The 21,737-nt window shown below is 35.2% G+C and overlaps 1 protein-coding gene across 1 annotated transcript in view; it reads right to left on the reverse strand.

The window, feature by feature from the left end:
- Positions 1-12,756, reverse strand: part of GREB1 (growth regulating estrogen receptor binding 1) — a 189,578-nt gene extending 176,822 nt beyond the window's left edge. The window contains exon 1 of the mRNA XM_074287207.1: positions 12,665-12,756. The gene's annotated coding sequence lies outside the window, so the exon portion shown is untranslated. The remainder of the gene's footprint in view (positions 1-12,664) is intronic.
- Positions 12,757-21,737: the final 8,981 nt, after the last annotated feature.

Raw genomic sequence — 21,737 nt, forward strand, 5'->3', positions numbered from 1 at the left:
AGGGAATAAAAAAGTACTGAATAACCTGGATTTGAGCCTAGGTTTTCTGACTCCCTTCTGTACAACAATAGGATTGTCCACTCTTATGCAGCTGCTCCACATTGTGTCTCATATGAATAACTACAGAAAAGATCTTTGGTCAACTATGACATAATCCAAGTTTTTGCTCATGCTGTTCCCTCCACAGGAACATCAGTAGACAAGCATATATTAAATATCTCATATCTGTCAGGCACAAAGGTAGGCACTGGCATAGAAAAAAACACAAAAATTAAGGCTTGTCATCAGGAAGCTTCACATTCTAAAAGGGAAGACAAGTCCATCTAACCAGTCTCCCACTACTCATTTCTTGTCTGACTACTTCCTCTCTACTCTTCAAGGCCAAGATCTAGTGAAAAGCATTCTATGAAAGCTTCCTTAATTTCCTACCCATTATCCAGAATAATCTCTCCAAGTTTTCAACTCTGATGACACTTTATTTATAATCTCTCTTCTATTTTTTAAGAACTTGCTTAATTAGCTATAACTCGTTATAAACATGGCGTATTTGATTTCTCCTAGACAATCATCTTCTTGTGGGCAGGGTCTAAACAATCAGCATGGCATGTAGTGGTAAAAAAAACTGACTAGTTGTATGACTCTAAGCAAATCACTTAAACTCACAAAAGTTTTAATGTTCTCCCTCCCCTCCCCGTTGAATTTTGAGGATTAACATTTGTACTACTGACCTCACAGTGTTGGGAAGAATAGGTTTCACAAGAATTTATAGGGATCTTAAAATAATTTATCTTCTTATTGCTTAGTACCTTAGATGTCTTGCATTTCAGAAAAGCCCATCTATCCATAAAAGAGACTGGACAGGAACGCAATAGGAAGGCTGAAAATTTTTATGAGAATATATGTTGACCTGACCATTTCCATTTTTCATTTCCAAAAGATAAATGTACACTAATTGTGCAGGTGAGTGAATAACAAAGACTAGGGACATCTCAGTGGTATCAGAGCTGCAAACCTAGAGTCAGAAGAACCTGAGTTCAAATGTGGCCTCCAACACTTGGGATTTACTAGCTATGTAACCTTGAGCAAGTCACTTAATTCCATTGCCTCACAAAAGGAAAGAAAATAACTAAGACTTTAATATGAGATAGTCCATAAGCATGTACAGAAAGGAACAACAGAGAGTAAATAAAAATCATAATAACTGCAATAATTGTTAGCATTTTTATATAACATCTACTATGTACCAGGCACTTAAATGCCAAAAAAACAAAAAAAACAAAAAAAAAACAAAAACAAAAAACAGGCAAACAAAACTACCAAATAGAGTCTGACTCATGAAGAGTTGGGAATGACTGAACAACAAAACCTTGGTTTCCTCAACTGTAAAATGAAGATAATAGCACCTAATGCTCAGTTTTGAGATAATATTTGTATTATCTTATTTGGCTTCTCCAACTCATTTTGCATATGAGGAAACTGAGGAAAACAGGGTTAAGTAATTTGCCCAAAGTTTTGCTAGGAAGTATCTGAGACCAAATCTTACCTCAGTCATCAGGCCCTTAACTTTACTGCACAACCTAGCTGCCCCAGCTATACATATATATATATATATATATATATATATATATATATATATATTAGAGATAAATTAATTATCCTGCTTAATGACACAGCTATAAGCCAGATTCAAAGTAGAAAAAGTTTTATTTTCCCCACTGTCTACCAATCTCAAAAAAAAAAAAATTTATCTTCAACCCTCTGTAACACACACACTGGTTGCAAATGAAGATTCTCAGAGCTTCTGTACTTCTATAACTGTTAAGATTTTTAAAAATTTAGATCCAGAGTGTTAGTACTGAAGAGAAATCATGATTATGTAATCCTACTACTGAATTTTGCAGAGGAGGAAACTTCAGTCCAGTAGAATAGCCAAGTGATTTCAAGTTAACTGGCACAGATTGGTCTGAGGTAGTATACCAAAACTTGACTTTTCTGTATTAAGATCCTTTCCATAAAATCATATCTAATTATCTACTTGGGAAAGTTTTAACAACCAGTTGGCATTTGGATAGGACCTTGAAGGATAGGTAAGAATTAGTCTTAAATTATATGGTTGTATATCTCATAGGTTGCACTCCACACTTTCTCTGTCATGTTCGCAGAAACTTCATCCAAAAACTTTACATTTGCCTTGGAATTCACACATTGGAGTTGTTCTTGCAGCCACTTCCAGAACCTCCATTTAAGAAGGATGCCCAGGTCAGTCAAATCTTCCTTCCTAGACTCTGGGCTGCACTCTGGATTTTCTCCACATTGGCTCCCATTCAAAATGCCATCGCCTCTTTCCTCATCCCTTTTAGCTTTGTTTTATATGGTCTTCCTTGTTAGAATTTAAATCCATGGAGAGCATAGATTTTTTTTCTGTTTGTATTTATATCTGTGCCTGGAACATAGTGAGTGCTTAATAAACAATTGTTGAGGACTACATCAATTGCCTAAACAAAAGCTGCAACTACCAACAATCCTAAATGTCTAATTCATCCATGATCATTCTTTTTTTTTTTTTTTTTTTTTTTTTTTGAGACTGGGGTTAAGTGACTTGCCCAGGGTCACACAGCTAAAAAGTATTAAGTGTCTGAGATCAGATTTAAACTCGGGTCCTCCTAAATTTAAGGCTGGTGCTCTATCCACTGTGCCACCTAGGTGCCCCAGATCATTCTTAATTTTTAAAAAATGTTAATGAAGAAAAATCTCTAAGATATCTTTTATCTGTGATATTTTGGGGTTTTCTTATTTATTATTCTTTGATATTATACAGAACTTCATCATGTTCTTAAGAGCAGAAAGGAATGCTGATGAGCTATTGACTCCATTTCTCTCTTAATACAAGTCTGGTGTTAGTTAACTAGAAGCTGATCTTCTTAAGGACCATCTTTAAGAGAAATCAGAGATTCTCATCTCAAATAGAACTTATGAATATGCTCAGAATTCTCAAAAATGAGATATATGTATATAGCAAGATGTTTTTTGAAGGGTGAGTGGGGCCAAATATTAGGATGATAAAGGAAAATAAAGTTCATCTTCCTTTGTGTACTATATAATATCTTCAGAAAAGAAATACAATTAATTAGAATTTCTAACAGACTATTAAAGATGCTAGTTAATACTTATGTGACCCAAAGTAAATCACTTCCCCAGCTATGTGCTTGTTCCCTCATTTATAAAATGAAGGTGTGAAAACTGATGATCTCCAACAGCCCATTCCACCCCCAATGTTCTCTAATCTTGAATTCTTATCCAGCAAGCCCTTCATTGAACTCCTTATATTTATGTTCAATTTTACCTTGAAGGCAACCATTTCATTAATTTTCCATGTGGAATAAAAAAAAATCTTAAATTGGAGAAGGAAAAAAAACAGTAATACATGACAACTGATCTCACTGTAAAACAAAACTGAGAAGACAAAATAGTGATTAAAGTATTTCCTTCTACATTTCTATCTTATTATTATTCATACTAATTCAATTAATTAATAAATTAATATATATTATTAGATAATAAATATGATTAATAAATATAACTAAAATTATCAAGTGTCTTCAAAATGTTAAATATTAATAAACCCACATATTTCTAAAATTTTAAAACAGTATCTGATGAAGTGTGGTAAAGTAGAAAAAGCACTGGTTCTTAGGCCAGAACACTAGAGTATATAGCCTGGTATATAATGTTGATAAATCACTTAACCTCCCTGATCTAATTTCCTTATCTCTAGAATGAGGTAGAAATGGTACATTAACTGGTCTCTGGAATTCTTTTCACTTCTAAAGCTATGATCTTATGAGATTTTTAAACCGCAATGACAGAAAAACAAAATATGAGTGACTCCTTTTCAAATCTATTTCAGAAAGTCATTGTTTAGAATATACTGACAGAAGCATTAACTTCCTTAGTTAATAATAATAATAATAATATTAATAATTAATTAATAATATATATTAATAATAGTTGCTTATGTCAGTGCATCTCTCTCCTCTCTAAGTCTCTTCTAGAATTCTCATCTTCGTTAATTATAAAAATGAAAATAAAAGGGTACCAGAAATGGGTGCCCTAAAAGCCAATGTAACAAATAAGATAATTATGCCTCTGTCCTTGGGTAATTTCAAGTTTCATCTGTGATTGAGTCTAGTTCCAGGACAAAATTCACATTTTTACAAAGACACTGAAAAGCTCAAGCACAATCAGCAGAAGATGTGAGTGAAGATTCTCAACAACCAATTATGCATTTTGCCAAAGGAACCTGGAGTATTTAGCATGGAAAAAAAAAAAGGCTTAAGGCAAAACATATCCAATATTTGAAGGGTTGTAATTGTGACTCCACATGACAGAACAATGAATGGAAGTTAAGAGATAGCAAGTTTTTAGCTAGATATAGGGAAGAATTTTCTAAAACTTATTATCAACAATGAAAGGTTATAAGACTTAAGAGCTCCAATTTGGAACTATGCCCAAAGGGCTCAAAATATGCATACCCTTTAACCTAGCAGTGTTTCTACTAGGCCTATATCCCAAAGAAATCTTAAAGAAGGGAGTGAGACCCACATGTGCAAAAATGTTTGTGGCAGCCCTTTTTGTAGTGGCAAGGAACTGGAAACTGAATGAATGCCCATCAGTTGGAGAATAGCTAAATAAGTTATGGTATATGAATGTTATGGAATATTATTGTTCTATAAGAAACAATCAGCTAAGAAACTGGAAGTTGAATGGATGCCCATCAATTGGAGAATGGTTGGGTAAATTGTGGTATATGAAGGTTATGGAATATTATTGCTCTGTAAGAAATGACCAGCAGGAGGAATACAGAGAGACTTGGAGAGACTTAAATCAACTGTTGCTGAGTGAAATGAGCAGAACCAGAAGATCATTATACACTTCAACAATGATACTGTATGAGGATGTATTCTGATGGAAGTGGAAATCTTCAACATAAAGAAGATCCAACTCACTTCCAGTTGATCAATGATGGGCAGAAATAACTATACCCAGAGAAGGAACACTGGGAAGTGAATGTAAATTGTTAGCACTACTGTCTATCTATCCAGGTTACTTATACCTTCGGAAGCTAATACTTAATGTGCAACAAGAAAATGGTATTTACACACATATATTGTATCTAGGTTATATTGTAACACATGTAAAATGTATGGGATTACCTGCCATGGGGGGAGTGAGTGGAGGGAGGGAGGGGATAATTTGGAAAAATGAATTTAAAAAAAAAAAAAAAAGAAAGAAACAATCAGCTGGATGATTTCAGAGAGGTCTGGAGAGACTTACATGAACTGATGCTGAGTGAAATGAACAGAACCAGGTGATCATTATACACGGCAATAAGATTATATGATGATCAATTCTAATGGCTGTGGTAGCTCTTTTCAACAGTGAGATGATTTAGGCCAATTCCAAGGGTCTTGTGATGAAGAGGAGAGGAGTGTAGGAACTGAGTATGGATCACAACATAGCATTTTCACTTTTTTTGTTGTTTGCTTGCATTTTATTTTCTTTCTCATTTTTTCTTTTTGATCTGATTTTTCTTGTGCAGCAAGATAATTTTATAAATATGTATGCATATATTAAATTTAATACATATATTTATCATATTTAACATATATCGGATTACTTGTCATCTAGGGAAGGGGGTGACTGGAAGGGCAGAAAATTGGAACACAAAGTTTTGCAAGGGTGAATGTTGAAAAATTATCCATGCTTATATTTTGAAAATAAAAAGCTTTGAGAGAGAGAGAGAGAGAGAGAGAGAGAGAGAGAAAAGGAGAGAGAGAGAGAGAGAGAGAGAGAGAGAGAGAGAGAGAAAAGGAGAGAGAGAGAGAGAGAGAGAGAGAGAGAGAGAGAGAGAGAGAGAGAGAGAGAGAGAGAGAGAGAGAGAAGGAGAGAGAGAGAGAAAGAAATAAAGAGAGAGATTTACACCCAGAGAAAGTATTATGGGAATCAAGTGTGGATCACAACATAGCATTTCCACTCTTTTTGTTGTTTGCCTGCATTTTGTTTTCTTTCTCATTCTTTCCCTTTTGATCTTATTTTTTTGTGCTGCATTATATTTGTGGAAATATGCATAGAAGAATTGCACATGTTTAACATATAATGAATTACTTGCCATCTAAGGGAGAGGGTGGAGGAAGGGAGAAAAAATTGGAATACAAGGTTTTGCAAGTCAAATGTTGAAAATTATCCATGCTTAAGATGATCCCCAGTACTCTATAAACTTTAGTTTTCTCATCATAAAATAAGATAGTATGACTTTATTGATCACCTCTCAATAGAGTTGAAAGGGACCTAAGAGATAGAGCTAGTCCAGTCCAATCCCCTCATTTTACATTAGGGCAACCTAAGACCCAGAAAGCTGAATGATTTGTTTAAGAGCATGAATAAAAATTTGTTACAAGGGTTTTGTTTTTCTTTTTTTTCCAGTGGGAGGATAAGAGAGAAAATAATTTTTTGTTAATTCAAAAAAAGATATTAAATTAAATATATTTATGAACCTATGAATTGAATATATAGAAAGATAGAAGGATAAGCTGATATCAATTGCCCACCCAAATGTCAGATTTTGAAAACAATTTGTCAATATTTTGATGTCTTCCAAAGTAGTCTATTTTTTTCAGTCTTATGAATTAGTAAATGATTTTTTATGAACCACATATCTTAGATCAGGGATTATTTCAGGGGGTCTATGAATTTGGATGTCAAAAAAATTGCATCATTATTACAATATAATTGGCTTCCTTTGTAGTACTATGTATTTTTTTCTGCATTTAAACACATATGCTGAGAAATGATCCAAGAGACTTTATCAGACTATCAAAGGAGTCCCTAACTTACAAAAAGTTAGAAAGCTCTGTGTAGTCAATGAGGATGAAATCTAAGTCTTTTGATTAAATTCGTCCCACTAGAGAACTACCTACTACTTAGTTCCATGAAGTAAAGGTTACAGGTTTGACTGAATATTTTTACTTCAGCATATTAACTCACAAGTTTATTTTTTTAGTGCCTTGCTTCTTGCATTTCTTCAAGAGTTGATTTAAAATAATGCCTCTATATTTTCAAACACATTAAAAACATAAGAAAAGATCCCAGATATATCAAAATATTCAGGGAAAAACTTTTCATAATGTTAAAAAATGAAATAAAACTATTGGTCATTTCCTGGGAAATAGATCAATGAATTGCGCTATATGCATATAATAGAACTCTACTATGTTTTGAGAATCTCCAAATAAGAAATTCAAAGAAATATGGAAAGCTCATGATTATGAGCTTAGGAAGAAGAAAAAAAATTTTAAATAAAAATTTTTAAAATAATATTAATAAAAAATAAGATAGTAAATAAAATTAAAATTTATTTTTTATTTTTCCTTTTGATGGTAGATTTGGGGAAATTTTTATTTTCCTATAATTGATTCTCCTCTACTCCTCAATGGAGAAGTTTTCAATTTTGGTTTTCCCAAAAATTCATTGGAAAAGTATTCTTTGGAATAGAGACTTGCAGATTCATTCTTTTCCCACTAGACACTTACTTTTACCAAGGTCATCTCCTTGCCCTTGAACTCACTCCATAGTGTCAATGCTAACAAGAATCTTTTGTCTGACAAACCAGGCACTCTACACTATACACTACATATGGTACTTCTTCCTTTATACAAATTTCTGATGAGCTAAACAAAGTTAGCCACTGAAATTTCCTCCTTATCAAATTTAACCAGAATTTAATCACCATCTTAGTTGTGGAACTTTACATCAATATTTTTTAATAAAGATGACCATAAATTAGTCCAAAACCTAGAGTACTTGTTACTTGAAAAATTAAAGAGAATGTTGTATTTTTAGATTTTCCCTAAGATTCAGCATTTTTAAAATATCAAACAATACCAAGAATTAAGGTGAACCAGCCTCAGATTTGTCTATCTTCATAAATATAAAGTCAGTATATCACTTCTTAATATAATTCAAGTTCTAGAAATCCACACTCTTGCCACAGAGTGGTATTTTGTGAAAATAATGGGCAGGATTAGATTAGGAAATGCTGCAATTCATTTGTCAGACTCCCTTACGTCCTCAGTTTCTTCACCTTAAAAAATAATGTGAACTAGATTTTCAAGGTTACCTCAAATGCCAAATTTTATGAAACAAATTAAAAAGGAGAAATTTATAAATTATAGTTTGTTTAACTTTCTGTGTCTTCAATTCAATAAATATTTAAGTAACTGCTATGTTTGGCGCCTGTATTGAAGAAAATACAAAATTTCTACAAAATATGATTACTTAATTTATGAAAGTTAAAGTTTACATGACAGATAATAAGAAACAAGGTATGTCCAAATATAAAAAATTAAAAGAGTATTTTATATGATATGTTGATATAATTTTCCAAAAGTGAACTCTAGAGGATTTAATTTTTGTCTTGCCATAAAATATAAGTGGGTCCTTTGTTCTAACTTAAAGATTTTCATTCATTCAGACTCTTTTATTCAATTGTTACTATTTGAAATAGGTTTGTATCTGTAGGATCAGCCTTTTATTTCTAGCCAACATTGAAAAATACAAAAAATTGGTGGGAAAATATGTCTTTTAGTATCCATTTCAAAATTCTTCTTTCTTGATATCCCCATCCATTGCAATTATACATCTCTTCCTAACTAGATTCACAATTTATCCTCTCAGTTTATAAATACTGACCCAAATGGAATGCTAATTTATACTAAGGAACTAATGACTGATGTCTCTCAACAGATATGCATTTAAGCAAGGATTAGAGACTTACAATAAAAAACGAAGCTCCCATAATTATTGTTTAATCTCCAGAAAGCATGAGGGGGTGAGTTTTGAGTCAGAAATGTTCCTTTGTGTTTCTAGTAAACTACCTTCCTCTTCTAGAAATACCAGCTCTTCAACAGAGAGGTGACTTTTCCATCACGCCCACTACAGCAAACCCCTTTTCAGTCTATCCAAGTTAGCTCCATGAAATGTTTTCCCTCACATAGAGCTCATCAATCTTTCTTGACACCTTTCACTGAAAAGGAAAAATACATGTTCGAGTTTAGTTGCCTTTTGTAGTAGGGCAATTCTTTCTTGTAAATACAAAGTGTCATTTACAGATTTACACAAGGATGTGTTTATTCATCCCTTTTTTTTATCATGTGCACAGTGAATTGGTACTTTGTGCTTGAATTACAAAGATTTAAAAGCTATATCTGAGTTTCTACACACTTAATGAAATAATGTTGTTAGAGTCGTTTCAGTCGAACCCAATTCTTCATGACCCAACTGGGTTCTTCTTGGCTAAAATACTGGAGAGGTTGACATTTTCTTCCCCAAATGAGGAAACTAAAGCAAGAAGAGTTAAATGACTTGCAAACGGTCAAATAGCTAGTAAATGTCTGAGGCTAGATTTGAACTTAGGTTTTCAGGATACTAAGCCCATTGCTCTATTTCACTGCAGTCACCTAGCTATCCTATTTGTCTACATATTTATAATGAGACAAACATCTAGACAGAGACAGAGACAGAAAGGGACAGAGAGACACAGAGACAGAGAAAGAAAAACACAGAGAGAGACAGAGACAGAGATACATAGACAGAGATGAGAGTCACAGGAGAGAAACAAAAGAGATAGAGATAGACACCTAGAGAGACCCAGAAGAAAGAAGACAGGGAAGACCTAGGAAAAGAGAGCCAAAGAGAGGGGGAGAGAAGAGATGGGAAACAAGAGAGGGGCATCAAAAAAGAAGAGACAGACAGAAAAACAAAGTTCCTCCAAAATCAGATTTCGAATGAAGATTTAGGAGATTATCAAAGGACATCAAAGCCTTCTTATCCTTAAATAAGGACATTATATTGAAATGATCCCTAATATTCCTTTAAGTTGTAAAGATTTTATTAGTGTAAGATTCTCTATAGCCCATAACCTTCTCCAAAATAGGTTACTTACATCTTGCTATGGAGACATTTTATCTAATTGGGATGCATTGTGTATCCTATTCTTAAAAGGCTTCTATAAAGTCTCACTCCCTTGGAGTAAAGGATCCACACATCATAAAAACAAAAAAAAGACCTGAAACCTTCCTTGTATTTTAATTTACATTATTTTCAACTATTTCAGCTATTGGCCACCTATTTCTTTTTTGTTCACAACAGTCCAGATTTAATAACCTTCAAATAGTCAGGGAAATTTTGAGGTCTAGCAGTGATTCTAAAAAGCCAAAGATCCAGTCTTCTAATTTTACAGATGAGGAAAATGAGATGAGGGCATAGTGAGTAGAATAGCACTAGGAAGTGAGGTGATCCAGATCTGGGCTTTAATATCTAGTTTATAAATGACTATACCACTATAGCTAGTCTTAGAAACTGCTTTTTTAGAAACAATCATGATCACTTTTGTAGATAAAATTAAAAATTGTTTTAATGTAAATCATAAATAAATAAGTTACCCTTAGGCAATATGCTATAAGGTCTAAATCTCTGACTAATCAGTTACTGTTCTGAAAATTTTTTAAACTGTCTCTTCAAATGAGTAAAATAAATAATTAAATACTTAGATGGCAGATTTTGGATACAGAATTATATATATATATATATATATATATATATATATATATATATATATATGTCAGAAGCCACTGTTGATTTTGCTTAACTATTTTTCTTTGTTACATGGGAAGGTTCTATGGTAACAGAGGAGTGGCACATCAGAAGTGTAATAAACAAGAGTCATCAATAAAACTTTAAATAATCAATTAATATATATATATATTTAAACAATTAATTTTACTGTTGATGCATTCTTGAAATTAACCATCATTGGTTTACAGTTCTGTGGAGTCAAAAGATTTCTCTGCACAACTTCAGCGCAACCAAATTCTGATTAGAGATATCTAGTACAACCTTTTATCACTTGTTTTCCACTTGCTTCAGAAAATTAAGTTTGGCTTTTGCTCTTTTCCCCTTTAGTTCTTTTTATGTTGTGATTTCCCGGGCAAGAGGGCAAACATTCACACATTGATCCATTCTTATTCTCTCTCTCTCTCTCTCTCTCTCTCTCTCTCTCTCTCTCTCTCTCTCTCTCTCTCTCTCTCTCTCTCTCTCTCTCTCTCTCTCTCTCTCTCTCTCTCTCCCCTAAATGAGCAGTCTTTAAAATCTATAAATTTAACAGGTACTAAACAAGAACCTTGTACTGAACATTTTAAAGTGTATTAAAGATACCACAGCTGTGAAAGTCTCTGAATGTTTCCTAATATAGTGTCATCATTAACATAGAAGTTTACAAAATAATAAACATGATCTCAGAACTATCACCAATTCCTGACAGCAATTTCTAAAATCTACCTTTAGAATCAGAAACTTAAAGATCTGAGAATAAAAGAAAGTGGTAGTGGGGTTTCTCCCCAAGTTAAATTCACACATTTATTGTTTTAAAGGGACAATAAAACTTTCCAGCCCTGAAATAACAATTACCTGCACAATAAAAGTTGATTAAAGAAAGGCTTCATTGTACAAATTAAGTAGTTCCTCTTTGCTTAAAGTCCTGTTAACCTACGATAAAAGGGTTTGACAGCAAAAAGGCCCAACATCCTTCCACAAGTGAGGGAAAGAATGGCTCTGGCTGCCTAAAATCACTAACCTGCACAATTGCACCGCCCCCACTCAGCCCAATCTCACCCCCAGGGCTTTGCAAAGTTTTCTCTAAAACTTTTAATGGAAAGCTTCCCTCGTGGAACTTTTGTCCTTCAGCTAGTTCCCTGAACACTGATTCCCATTACTAAAAATACCACCTTACAATTCACTCCTGAAGCCACAAACCACAGAAATCAAGACAGAATTTAGTTAATTTTAGGCAACTTATTTTCCCCTGTGTTTTAATTCCCGACTCAAGAAAACCACAAACCTTCTTCCTGCCTGCTCTCCTATGCATTCTTTTTTTTTCCCCCTCCATGCATTCTTTTTAAAACGAAAAGACAAGGCCAATGGGGGCAGCAGTATCTTAAATCAACAATATGTATGCACATGCAGGTCAACATAGAAATGTAGAAAGTTCTCCCCAATTTTCCCCCCAGTAAAAAATTATTTGCCATCTCTGCATTTCAAAGTTGGGGGAGAGAAAAGAGAGAACAATTCCCCCAAAGCCTTGTTTATGTTAAGTTTAAGATCTTGGGATTCCAGAATTTCAGAAAGACTCCTCTGAAGAGCATTTTAAGACAGTCAGGAGCCCTTGCATAAACTTGATGAGAACTATAGTATCATCATAACTGCTTTCTAGCTTTCCTTGACTTAGGTTCTAGTATTGACCCGTTCCCAGTCTCTAGCATCCTCGGACACCCCAGCTTTGCTACTTGTTTTCAGACCCATTTTGAAGCTGGGGTTCTGCTCTCATTTAATCCCGACTTTTCAAACTTAAATGTGCTGTACTCTCTGGCTGCCTCCCCCCATTGCTCCCCAACCTAGCACCCAGACTTCTAAGTAACCCCAACTGCATCCCCACACAGCTTGGGAGATGCTGACATAAGGATCCCCATTTACTGACAACACTGTTCTTAGTCTTGAAGAAGGACCTCATGCTGTAGACAAGTTGGTTAGAAGGGGAAAAAAAAAATCTTACCTCAAAGACCCTCTTTGTCCTCTCCCTGGGGTTACCACCTCTCAGGGCTTGACCTGCAGTCGGGTTTTCAAGAATAATCTCCCGGCTGTGGGTTAAACCAATAATTCTTCGGGTTAGAGCTTGAGTTGAGGGGGTGGGAGGAATCCTAGAAAGCCCGGAGTTCCTAAAGCCAAATTGGAGGAGTGGTACCCCTTACATCCTTCCGCCCTGCAAGAGTCCACTTCTCCGGGTCTTAATCGTTGCTGAGCAGGGAGGAAGGAGGTCCCTGAGAGATGGGCAAATCATCAGGTTCAAACCAGGGTTTGACCGTGAAAGGGGGTCTGGGGAGTGTAGGGGAGGGAGTAGGTGATGAAGGGAAAAGGTGGAGAGGCCTCGCGAAATGAAGGGCCCACACTGTCGCGCATCCCCAACTAGTGTATTGGGGGTGGAATGGGCCCATCCCTGGTACCGAATGGATGAATATTGTGGGGTGACTAACATTTTAGGGGCACCTTTCATAGAATGCACACTGAACTAATTAGAGTCAAGGAAGAATGAAGAGTCCCAGTAATTTGGATCAGTATGAATAGGGAGAGGCATGAAGGATATGCAAAAGCAACCCTCTGAAAACATGAGGGTTTGGGGAATCCAAGGAAATGGGATGGTAAATTTGAAGAGCCCTGGATTTGAAATCAGAGGAAATAGGTTCAAATCCCAGATAACTACCTGTGCGATCTTGAGCGATATTCTGAGACCAGTTTCTTCCTAAAATGGGGAGAGGGGATTTCTGGGCTGGGATAAATGATCTCTAAATCCAAGGTCATTCAATTATGGTCTTTTCTCCTTCTGTCCATTTAGCAGCGATTGGGAAATAAATCTATGATTGGTTCCTAAGAAATTTTAGTAAAACTATCCTCCAAAGAGATGGGATAAGGAGCCTGGTTAGGCAATCAATAAAAGCCAATACCCAAGTGCACAATGTCCACAATTTTAAATCTTTCCTACAAGTCAAAACAACTAGGGCTGTCTGCCCACTTCATGCTAGGTTTGTTATTTGAGCTTCCCAATGAAATCCTATCTAGTCCTATTTTCAAATTTTGTGTGACTTCACAATGAGAGCCTGTCTCTTTGTCAAGTCTGAATTAGTCTGGTAGTTAGCAACATTTTCCTTATCAGTCTTCCTCTGTACTCTACTACCTAGCTGATTCCCATCCTCTTACCTCCCATCCTTATACTTGATCCATGACCACCACTCTTCTTTTTAGGGCTGCCTTTCAGCAGTCCCCTATCTCTTTCATCCCATCTCTAGTATAGGAGAACAAATTTTTTAGTCCCTTGTGAAAATGAGTCTTAGAGGCAAAGAAGGCATGTATAGTGGCAAAAGCTATTAGAAGGGATCTTGTAAGTCATCTAGATCAGCCCTCTATCTTTTTTAGAAGGACTAGGAGACAGAGAGAATAGATAACTTGTTCACATACACAAATTAGTGATGGAGCCAGGGTTAAAATCCAAGTCCCTTTTATTTCTTTCCAGTGTTCTTTCCACTGTACAATAGCCCCTAACCTTCTTTTTAATATCCACTTGCCCACCTTTCCCAAATTCCCCTAGGGTGCATGCCTTACTCTCAGGGTAAAACTAGGAATGGAGGAAGCCTGAGGCAGTTAGCAACAAGGACTGCTACATGCTTTTTAGCAAAGAGGTGCTTCTCTATCTCCTTCCCCTACTCTCTTCCTTCCTGGCTAAACAAGCTTAATCCAACTTTCCACCACCCCATCCCCCAATTCCGCTTCTCTCCTCCTGGTTTAGCCCACCGAGTCCTTCTCTTTCCCTCTTCACCTTCCATTTTCCCTAATACTTTTGAAAACCTTCCCTTTAGTTTCTTTCCTCCTCATCCCCTCACCCCCACACCTACTCGGGACACACCTCAGTCAGCTGCAATCAACAAGTCATGATTATAACTGAGTGATTTGCTCTCTGCCACATACCAAAGTCAAAAGCAAGGAAGAGAAAGTTTTTCAAGAGACATCACCTGCTGGCCTAATGTCGGGAAAGCGAAAAGTTTGAATGAGAGAGGGAACCAAAAAATGGCTCGAGTAGAGATATTTCAAGGCGACTGAAGCACAAAGGAAGAATGAATGTCAGTTCAGATAAGGAAGAAGTGACAGGGAAGTGTTAGCACCAGATAGACAGCAATGTAGAAATCCAGTTTTTTAAAAAACAGAAATATCAGTGGGAAAAAAAGTAAAGGTAAAATTCCAAACCAGGTCAAACATTAGAGGAAAATTTAGTGTCAACAGATAAAGTTAGTTTCTGGCACTAAAGAGATAGTTTAGCCTACTCAACTGTCAAGAGGGTAGAGTAGAAAGGACTCTGGAATTAAAAGAACTGGTTTCAAATCCCAGTTCTGGCATTAAATAACTGCATGACCTTTAAGCATCTCCCTTTCCTCTGTGGGACTAAATTTCTTCTCCATAAAATGATGGCTAATTGATCTCTAAGGTGCTCCAAGTCCTCTGAAATATAGAACAATAAATAAATACATCTACTGAACACATAAATATGCCTACTAATAAGAAGGCTACCGTACAAGTTCTTTTCCCAAGGACTTTGCAATCTAATTGAGATAGGTTTAGCATGTGTTAACGCATTATGAAACAAACCAATTGTAATAGAAAAGTATAGTAAAATGATAGAATTCAACACATATAGGCTTTTTTAAATCCAAAAGACCTAAAACAAAAATAGCTGTGGCACTTCTCAGTCTGGTTGTATAATGTCCTGCCACACTTTATGAAGATAACTCACCTCATAGATGGACATATGACTTCCAGAATACACAATACACTTGAATTTTAAGGTCCCTTCCAAGTTTAACTATAATTGACAACACCATTATTTTCAGAGAGACAGAAATACACACATACAGAAAGAGAGAGAGGGAAAAGGAGGGAGGGAGGAAAGGAGAGAGGGAAGAAGGGAAAGAGGGAGAAAGAGATTTGTTTTCTTGGGAGGTAGGAAGTTTTAAAATAGAACAAGACTAGTCCTAAGAAAATTGTCAAGAAGAAGTTATGCCATCTACTTATATCCCCATTCTTCCAATCTATTACTTGGCTCTTTGTTTCAATACCTTACTCCAGGTAAACCTCTCAGGCCTTTGCTTTCTCTGAGCTTGAAGAAACTAAATATCTTTTAAAGTGTTAAAAAAAATGCCTTAACATATCAAAAAAAAATTCCAGTGGTGGAGTATTGAATCAGAAATCTACATATGTATAATTGCATGAATTTTTATAATTACAATTATTTATTAATGCAAGCCATGAGATCTGGTACACAACATTGGCTTGTTCAAGAGAATTAGCTAATTAAACGTAACAAGTTCTCAATTAAAACTTCTGGTAGCCGGTACTCTTGAATCTGGTAGGCAGAATTTAGCTTACAGGAAGCATTGTAAGACATTAAGAAAGTCATTGGACTTACCAGAGGTATTTACAAGCTCTCAAGAACCAAAGAAAATCATTTCTTATGCTGCATTCTGTTATCCTATGCTGGGAACAATATTCTCCCCACACACACACAAATTATGCCACATATGTGGCCAGCTTACCTGTCTAGACAACAAATAGCACTGGATTTGGAGTCAGGAAGAAGATTGAAGGAGAGCAGCTTAGTTGTGGGGAAAAACACAATAGACACATTTTAGATTGTTCTCCTGGCTCTGAACACTTTTTAGCTTACTACTTGAAAGTAAATCCCTTAATCTTTCTGTGTCTCCATTAAGCCATTTGCAAAATGCAGATCATATGCCTTCCTCAAAAAATTGTGGTCTGGAAATTTCAATCATTTCCTACAGGAATAGGGGGCAGTCATTGTTATTTTTAAATCTTAAAGTATTTTACAAATCTAAGTTACATTGTTATTCTAAATCAGAAAACAGTAAACAATGTAAAGAGTTTTCTTATAGCAGGTCAGTAATATACATTACCACATTTTTCTAGCAATAATAGTGAAAAAGGCCATAATCTAGAACCCCGAATTTCCTTCAAAACTCAATACCAACGCTCTAAAATATTCCTAAAAGAAATCTTTCTTGATTCCCCAGTACCTCCAATGCCTCTTTCCCATCCCTTTCCAAAAATTTTTTTTTCATATACTTGTTCACATTGTTTCCCTTCATGACAAAGTTAGAAGCTCTGGCTAAAGTTCCCATAAGTAGGAACTGTTGTATTTGTAGTCCCATCTCTTAGCACAGAGCCAAAACAGATAGTGGGCAGCTAAGTGGCTTAGTGGATAGAGACCAAAGCTTAGAGTGAGGAATACTTAGTTCAGTCTTAGACACTTACTATGTATCTTTGTGACCCTGGGCAGGTCACATAATTCTGCTTGCCTTAGTTTCCTCATCTGTAAAATGAACTAGAGAAGGAAATGGCCAAGTAGAGAAGGAAATGGCAAACTATTCAAGTATCCTTGCCAAGTAAACTCCAAATGGGAGTCACAGAGGCTCTGACATGACTGATTAACAATAGTTATTCCCCATGATAAATTAAAACAAGAATGCTGAACCTGGGGTTCATCCACATATTTGTAGATAGATTTTAGGTCTATAAACTCGGGTGAGGTGAGCACGGTAGGAAAAATAGATTTTTATTCTCACTAGTCTGACTGAAATTTAGCATTTCCTTCAATTTTGAATTTTTTTTTAAGTTCTGAGGAATCCACAGGCTTCACCAGACTATTAGAAGTTATCATGACACACAACAAAGGTTAAGAGTACTTGCACTAAAATATCAACAATAATACTCTGTTTTTTGTAGAACAAAGCACTTATCCTTAACTGGGTTATAACAGGGAATTAAGAAAAATTACTTGAGTCCCATCTTGAAAAAAACTATCCTGAAAGTTAGCAAAACTTTCTTAACAATTAAATTTAACATTCTAGGAGAAAAAATAGAAATGTTCTCATGGAAATACCTCTGTTTTATGAGCTATTCTTTTGCTTTCAAATAAAACATCTGTCACCAAATCCAAAACACTGTTTATTTGCAGTTTGCCTCACACTGGATTTGAACCTGAAGTACATATATGTCATTTTTGAACTTGAAAGTGGCAGCACCAAAACATAGTGATGTCGAAATCCAATTTCTAAAAAGCAAGAAAAAAAGTGGAAAAAAAGATCAAAAGAAAAATCCTAATCAGATCAAACAGAGCAAAATTTAGAGTCAAAGAATGAAGTAATTTTCTACCACTAAGAGATAACTTTAGTCTGATAAACTGTCAAGAGATAGAGTAGAAATATTTGGAACAGTACTTCCAAAGGTAGTTTCTAACTTAAATTATGTCAAATTGGTTTCAACTATTGTTGTGTGTACAAGGGTAGTACTAAACCAGAAAAAAACCAACAACTTGTAACAAACCTGATCCCTAAAAGTCCACTGATTCAATCTTTATTATATCCAGTTAAAATGGAGGCTACACGTGGAGATTCATGAAGTTATGAAACAAAGACTGCTGGGACCAGTTTTCCCAGTGATCAGCAACTGTCTCATGAAATCATACATATTTTCCTCTTCTTCCAAATATTTACACACACACCCATCCAATATCTTTCCTAAGACATTTCTCCAATATATAAACATATTCATCTTCTCTATTTACACAATTGACTCAAATATTTCTGTCCTTTGCTTCACACATAATTTTCTGTTCCTCACCAAACATTTCCTCTCATACATACATTTCTTAGATTTCGGAACCACCTGCTCTTTAACTAAGACCATTCTCTGAAAGAAGAGACAGCCTCATTATTCAGTTCTTAAGTCTAACAAAATGGTCCCTGGTCAAAAAAAAAAAAAAAAAATGGATAAGGATGATTAATAGTTACTTTTTTGAGGGTAGGAGAAAGAGAATTTGAGGTAGGGGGGGAAAGTTTATCTCAATATTTTTAACATTCTTGAACTTTTAATTGTCATAAATATTAATTTGAATTATTTATGAAGAAAATTTGTTATTTATTATAGGTAAACTACAATGGAGCTGTCCAAATGAGTTAAAATTGATAGAATATTTGAGATTTTATTATCACAAGAATGATTTTGTTTTCTTGCAAATAATTAAGAAATAAGCAAACTTCAACATTCATTTTTTGAGCTAAGATTTATCTACTCAAAGTAGACCAACCACTAGTGAAAACCTTCTCTATATTCAAGCTGCAGGAAAATAGTTTTGTCAGCCTTTCTAATGCCTTAAATTACTGCCATCTAGTGGGTGATCAAGGAGTTGAACCAATTTATAATTGATTCCATTCTGTCAAGGAAACATCACTGGCACACCAAAGAATGAACAACTCCTAACAAGCTTTTTCTAATTTTTAAAACTGACTGATTCACAAACTTGTTTGCAGCAAGGCGGTTATAATTCTGCATTTGTGATATTACTGAGTGAAATCTCTTGGTTTTCCCCCTTAGTGGGTTTGCCCTCCTTGGAGGTACTAAGATTAGTTGACAAATATCTAGTATTTTATAGCAGAGATTCTTTTCTAATATACTGGATTACATAGCCACTGTGATTCTTCTAGAAAATTCTGTGATTTGGGGGGGGGGGAAAGAAAGAATAAGCCAAAATGATGGACAAAAGTTTGATCAATTTTTATTACTGGAAGCATTTAATCAAGCTGTCATGATAAGACTGTAGAAAATAACCAGCACTTTATCAAGGATTCTTAACCTAAATTGTAACCTTTTTTTATAAAAAAAAAATTATAATTGAGTTTTAGCATAATTAATTTCCCTTGTAATTTTATGTATTTGAAAGTATTAATCTGGGCAAATAGACTTCACAAGATTGTCACCAGACATAAAAGATTACAATCCCCTCCTCTAAGTTCTACATTTAACTAAGAACAAAAAAGATGTCTCTAGACCAAGAAAGATGAGGCCACTTATTTTTAAAGCAATAATACAAAGATCCTTTTTAACTGGGACCAAACTAGAGACAGTCTACTACATTTAGGGATCAAGGGAGAAAATATTTTTTTATAGAATTGCAAAATCCTAAATTAGAAAATCAACTAACAGTTATTTATTAAGTGCCTACTATAAGTAAGCACTGTCCAGTACACAAAAACAAATAATGGAAAGATCCCCACCCTCAGGGACTTAATTCTAATGGGAAAGACAAATACATCAGCATATTAAAGGGAACTGATATATAAATAAGTTCAAAGTTAAGTACAAGGTTGTTTGGGAGAACTAATAGTTGAGACCATTGGGGAATTAATTCATGTAGAAGGAGGTGCTTAAGCTTCATCTTGCACAAAGAGGCATTCCACAGAGAGGTGAGAAAAAAGTATGCATATGTAGGTATATGCAAAATAGATGCAAGGTATCTTTAAAAGGAGGATACTGGCATCCGGGAGGACCAGAAAAACCTCCTGCAGAGGGCTGCACTTGAATTGAATCTTGAAGAAAGCCACATTCCACAAGCTGGTTGTGAGGTACATTTCAAAGACGGGGGACAATTAGTAGAAAAGCACAGAAACTGAATATGGAGAGTCATGTGCAAGGAACAATAAGTAAACCAGTGTGACTTGGTCATAGAGCACGTGAAAGACAGGAATATGTAAAACTAGAATAGTATGAAAGAGATAAGTAGTAAAATGTTGAATGGCAGACAAAAGTTTATCATTTATCTCAAAAGTAAAAGATAATTGAAGCACAAAGAGGGCACATCTAGTTGGATTGTGACTTCCTGTTTTTTTTAATTTATATTTATATCCCCAAAGCATCTCAGATTTAAAAGAATCATTATATTTTCCCTGATTTCTTCCTTCTATCAAATTTCCTTGTTTCTGTTGAAGACACCACCATCTTGCCAGTCATTTGGGTTCACTTCCTCAAAATTAATCTCACCCTCTCACACCTTCACATTCAATCAGTTGCAAAATCTTATATTTAATTCCACAGCATCTCTCATATGAATTCCTTTCATTCTTCTCATATGGCCACCATTCTAGTTCTGGTCTTTATCTGCTGTCTATAGGATTTCAATAGCCTCTTAATTAGTTTCTCTGCCTCCAGGCTTTCCCCTCAAGAATCTATCCTCCTCACAGCTGCTAAAGTGATAGCATTAGCCTTAAAGTCATTCCTCTGTTCAAAAAATCCCCCAGTGGCTTCCTTTATGCCTCTGGAATCAAATGTAAAGTTGCCTATTAGATATTTAATGCCCTTCACCACCTGATCCCAGCCTATTCTCTCCAGGATTCTCTCCAATATTCTCTATTCTCACTCTATGTTCCAGTCAAACTATCCTACTCATTGTTTCTCATACATCACCTTCTATTATCCTTGCCTTTGCACAGCCTCTATTCAATATCTAAAATTATAATCTTCACCTCTACTTTGTAGAAGTTCTTCCTTTAAATTCAGCCCAAGTATGCCTCCTGCAGAGAGCCTATTCTGGTTTCCTTCTCTGAGATCACTGTGTATATATGTAATAATTACTTTTTCTGTGTACATGTTGTTCCCCTGCCAACTAAATGTAAACTTCTTGAGGATGGGGACTCTTTATTCATGGTTTTGTATCCAAAAATGTCTGACAGAGAGAAGGTATATAAAAAGTACTTGTTGAATGGATAGGTGGATGAAAAAGAAAAAAAAACTAGTTAATGGGGAATTGAATCAAATTTCTGACATCATTGAAAACTAAACAGAAGAGTTTAGCCACTCTTTACGATCAAAATCAGCCAGTCATTCTGGAGAGCAACTTGGAACTATGCCCAAAAGACTATCAAACTGTGCATACCCTTTGATACAACAGTCTCACTACTGGGTCTGAGATCATAAAAGAGGGAAAAGTTCCCACGTATGCAAAAATGTTTGTGGCAGCTTTTTTTTTTTTTTTTTTTTTTTTTTATGGTGGCAAGGAATTGGGAATTGAGTGGATGCCCATCAATTGAGGAATGGCTGAATAAGTTATGGTATATAAATGTAATGGAATATTGTTGTTCTATAAAAAAAATGAACAGGCTGATTTCAGAAAAGCCTGGATAGATTTACATGAACTAATGTTGAATAAAATGAGCAGAACCAAAGGAACATTG

Source organism: Sminthopsis crassicaudata, chromosome 2 (genome assembly GCF_048593235.1).
Source record: "Sminthopsis crassicaudata isolate SCR6 chromosome 2, ASM4859323v1, whole genome shotgun sequence".
In the NCBI taxonomy this organism is placed as follows: Eukaryota; Metazoa; Chordata; class Mammalia; order Dasyuromorphia; family Dasyuridae; genus Sminthopsis; species Sminthopsis crassicaudata.